Source organism: Furipterus horrens, unplaced genomic scaffold (genome assembly GCF_987537825.1).
Source record: "Furipterus horrens unplaced genomic scaffold, mFurHor1.1.pri manual_scaffold_13, whole genome shotgun sequence".
NCBI classification, from domain to species: domain Eukaryota; kingdom Metazoa; phylum Chordata; class Mammalia; order Chiroptera; family Furipteridae; genus Furipterus; species Furipterus horrens.
In genome coordinates this window covers 57,088,649-57,093,636 of record NW_028327183.1, presented here as the reverse complement: position 1 = coordinate 57,093,636, position 4,988 = coordinate 57,088,649, and the positions used below count along the sequence as shown (strand labels likewise).

Below are 4,988 nucleotides of genomic sequence, written 5' to 3'. Positions count from 1 at the left end.
TGAGAAATTATTACTAAACTAAAGGGGTTTGTTCACCTGTGCACATGATAGCCCAATATAATGCTAACAGGCCCCCTGGCTGGTGTGGCTCAGTGGATTGAGCTCTGGCCTGCAAACCAAAAGATCGCTGGTTCAATTCCCATCCAGGTCCCCAGTTGGTGGCATGTGAGAGGTAGCCAACTGATGTGATATCCCTTCCGCTCTCTCTAAAAATATACAAATAAAATACACACACCAAAAAAAACCTAACAGGAGTTTGTAGCAAAGAAAGTAAAGGCAACTGGTCTTTCTCTCTCCCCCTGCCCACCCCGCCCCATCAATAAACATATGCTCGGGTGAGGAATAAAAAGTGAACAGTTTGCTCTAGAACAGTACACTCTGTTATGGCCACAACAGCCTCACACCCCTCGTGTTTACCGGGTCTGTTATAGGTGTTGTTTTCTGTTGCATTGATTTAACCCTGTGTTGACTTGCACCCTAATGGGCTGTGCAGGCTTGTGGCCCAGAAGCGATGGGCTGTGCCCTGCAGTCTCGGCAAGCACTAGGCGAGACCATCGGGGTGTGAGCGCCTCTGCACTATTCACACAACAACGGAATTACAATCACACGTTTCTCAGAGCGCATCACCATCGTTAGGCAGCACGTGCATGAAGTTAAATGCGTCAGATAAATAGGCCGGACACCTCAAACTTACCCATGGTGTGTGTCAATTACATTTAATTTAAAAATAAAGTTCATTGTGGATTTTATGTACAACCGTGGCATTCATGAAGGCTCACTAGAAAGTGTAATCATGATTATTATTTAAACCGACATCCACATATTAGATTGTCAAGAGTCCCTTTCCACAGTCATGACCCCCGGAGCTCTAGGGTCCCTAAACACCAGCAGTGGGGGGTGAAGGCAGGAGACCATGGAGCCAGATGGGGAGGTCTGCAACCACCAAAGATGAGAGCCCCCTACACAATGACGTAAGAAGCAAAGATGGAATATGGCACATAGGTGACCCAGGGGACCACCAGCATCAGGTCAGTATGGCTGTCTCTGGTCCCTGGAGGGCCTCTGTGGTGGTTGTAGGGGGTGTGGATATGCTGCCACCTCTGATGGTGTCTGTGCAGGTGACACACCATGGAGACTCTGGGTCAGATCAAGAGGATGATGAACATGACATCAGAGATGGACCACAAGATGACGCCCTCAGGTATGCCTGGTGACAGTGATGGCCATTACTGAGTCACCTCTCAGGAGCAACAGGCAGGAGGCTGAGAAAGTGTCCCATGTCCCCTGGGGAGGAGCTGAGCTTAGAGTCACATCGCTGTTGGGGTGGAGGACACTCTGCGCCAGGAGCTCTGGTCACCGTGTTTCCCACCAGGACCCTCTCCTTCAGCTCCTACTCTTGTCTGAACTCTGTTCCAGGTCTCTCACACTGTCATCCTGTGTGACCCAGGGGCTGAACTGTCCCCAAGTCCCTCACACTGTCATTCTGTGTGACCCAGGCTGGTCTTCCTGTGCATTCTAGTCCCACAGCTCTCGCTGCTCATGGCCTCAGGTGTGTTCAGCCTGGAAAATACCCCCAATTGAAGCCAATGTCTCCCTGCGCAGGTCCTGCGGTGACCCTCTGTCCATGTGACCCTAAAGGGCACTGTAATTGGCTCTCCATCGGCCATAGAGCCCCATGGCTGGGGTCTCTCATTGGGCCAGCCTGTCCCCATGTTCTAGATGACTAGCTCTGGAGAGAAGGCTTCCTGGTTGTACAGACTGGGATTAGGACAAGCCCATGACTTGGAAATACAGAGAGAGAGAACATTAAAATTGATCATTGGAATTTTCAGTTCATGGTAAGAAGTGTCCATTGATGATTAGGTCTTAGAAACCAGGTCCACCTGCCAGCACACAGGCCTGAAATCATCCTTCTGAGAGGTCATGGGGAAGAAGGGGCACAGCACACTGTCCCTGTCACTCCTTCTAGCATGTGTCAGTGCACTGGATGCACAGATATGTCACTGTATGTACATGGGTTATTCAAGCCAAGAGAGGAGGATGGGACATCCAGGGCCCCTATACAGTATCCAGCCATGGCCCCTCGCTGGGAAAAACAATGCTCGCCCCCAGAAGTCTAGTCTCCTTCCGTCACCATAAACACGACCCACCCTTTCCCCTCTTCTCCCCCCACCTCCTTCCCCTCTGGCGACCACCAAGCTGCTGTCCGTGTCTATGAGTTTCTTTTTGTTGGCTTTGTTATTTGTTTGTTACTTTTTATGTCCCACATATGAGTGAAATGATATGGTTTTTGTCTTTTTTCATCTGACTTATTTCACTGAGGATAACACCCTCTAGCTCTATCCGTGCCATCCCAGATGATAAGAGTTCATTCTCTTTTACTGCCCTGTAGTGTTTCATGGTGTAAATGCACCACAGCTTTTTTTATCCACTCATCTACTGATGGGCATTGGGGCTGCTTCCAGATCTTGGCTATTGTAAATAACATCACTGTGAACATAGGAGTGCCTATACCTTTCAAATCAGCATGTTGAATTTCTCCAGATAAATACCCAGAAGTGAATACTCTGGCTCCAAAGAAAGTTCCTTTTTTAATTTTTTGAGGAAATTCCATACTGTTTTCCACAGAAGCTACACCAGTCTGCATTACAACCAGCAGTGCACCACAGTTCCCGTTTCTCCACATCCTCGCCAGCACTTGTTGTTTGTTGACTTATTGATGGTGGCCTTTCCAACAGCCTTGAAATGGTACCTCATTGTGGTTTTAATTTGGACCCACCTGATGATTAGTAACATTGCACATCAGCCATCTGTAAGTCCTCTTTGGAGAGTGTCTGTTCTGGTTCTCTGCTTATTTTTTTTTAATCCTCACCTAAGGATATATTTATTGATTTTACAGAGAGAAGGGGATGGGAAGGGGAGCGGAGAGAAGGAGAGAGAGATGAATATTGATCAGTGGCCTCCCGTATGCTCCCTAGGCACATGCCCAGACCAGGAATTGAACCCACAGCCTTTGGTGCACGGGCCAACGCTCCAGCCAATGGACACAGCCGGCCAGGGCGCATCTGCGTGAACTGTTCACACAGGTCTGGTTTCCGCATCACAGAGAAAATCAGTTGGTCCGTTGGGACACACACACATTTCTATCTTGTCTACAACCTCCGTGCCACACCCAGTTAATCTTCCAGAAAATAAAAAGAAAAACACTTGGCAATTGACATGAACATTCAGAACATATTTATAGGACTCTAATATAAGCAAACCCCCCATCTCGGGCAAAACAACCATAACCACACTTAATATGGGCCGTGTAACTTCCCCAAAATTCGTGTTTGGGATTCAGGAGCTGTCCCTGCTTCTCTGCAGCGCTCGCTCGGTAACGGGCCGAGAAGCTCGTGGCTGTGGCTGTGGGCACGCGGGGTGTTTCTACATGTGCTCTGTGCCCACAGCTCCGTGGCCTTGCCCAGCAGAACTGGCCACGCTGGGACTCAACCCGGGACAGATGGTCAGGAAGCACCCGTCATCCATCACCGGACTTGCAGGAGCGAAAAACGGACGCAGCGGCTCTACCGCAAAGTTTTTAGCGAATGTAAAAGTATGGGAGCCGTCGCCAACATGGTAAAAGGAAATGGTCCCCATACCCATGTCCAGAAAAACGCCCACGCGGTGTAAGCGGGGACTGACCATCAGCGCCGTCACCGGGTCGGTGCTGGCCAAGAAGATGTCCTTCTCCCTGCAGCTCACGCTCCAGAAGCCAAGTGCGGCAGAGAGGACGAGCTTGTCCTGCCGACGGACAGACTCCTGCAGACGCCCAGGTTCCACTCAGCGCTGTGCCCACGTCCACCTCCCAGTAGTGACGGCCAGACGTGAAGCGCGCGGAGCCCAGCACACAGCGGGCGCAGCTGAACCTCTGCGGGAGGACCGTGCGCTTCTGTTCCAAATGCGCAGAGCGGACTCGCCTCCGTCCGCGGAGATGATGAGGTGGTCGTGGGCCGTGGCAACATCCAAGGTCATGTCCACGGTGGGAAGAGAAATAATTCGTCAGCCCTGTACCTGGCAGCCACCAGCCCTGAGTGGCTATTGAACTGCCAGGATGGGGCTTATCCACACTGAACCCTGTTGAGCATAGATGGACCCTCCAATTTGAAGACATCACAGGAAAGAATCTAAGCACCTCCTGCAGAACCTCCCACATTGATCATATGTTGAACAGACTGCCTTTTGCCAGTTACAATAAATTAGATTTGTTTGATTTTACTTTATTTCTGTGGCTACTAGAGAATGAGATTAGCCCTGGCCCTGTGACTCAGTTGGTTAGAGCATCGTCCAGATGTGCCAAGGTTGCGAGTTCAGTCCCTGGTCAGGGCACAGACAAGACAACCGGTGAGTGGGAAACGAGTAGAACAACAAGTCAGTGTTTCTCTCTGTCTGTCTGTCTGTTTCTCATGTCAATAAATTAAAAAATAATTTTAAAGGAAACTAGTATAGGATGACGTATGTCGGCCACCTTACATGTCAGTGGCCAGTGCTGGTTAAGACCCAGAAGTCCTGCAACTGCCCCACCTGAAAGTGCCTGAGACCCACGCAGAACCTGAGGGCTGGAATAAGTCAGTGGCTGACACTCCACGTACACCTCGCAGGGGCCTCCAAGCTCGGAACTGGCTCCGGATCACGACAACCACATTATTTCTGCACCTGGTGTTGAACATCTGAGTTCTGCCCACGGCTCCCATCAAAGGCCTCACTTCCCTGGGTGCCCACGCCATGCCTGGCCTTAAGCTGGCCTCAGACAGCACTTGCTGAAACTCTTGTAGAAATTTAAGAGTAAAAATGAAATCCCATCAGATGAACTCACCTCTCTTGCACCAGATCCTCTTCTGACCTCTGGCTGCTTCCCCTGATGGCTCAGCTCTGGAGTGAGGTCGACCAGCAAGCCTGTTTTATAAGGCAGGTTCCTCCCCCCATTTCATTCATTTCCTGTCTGTTCC

At 50.3% G+C, this 4,988-nt stretch overlaps 1 pseudogene; it reads right to left on the bottom strand.

Annotated features, from left to right (window-relative positions):
- Positions 1 to 3,426: 3,426 nt before the first annotated feature.
- On the bottom strand, positions 3,427 to 4,026 carry LOC149995562 (ret finger protein-like 4A pseudogene; annotated as a pseudogene).
- Positions 4,027 to 4,988: the final 962 nt, after the last annotated feature.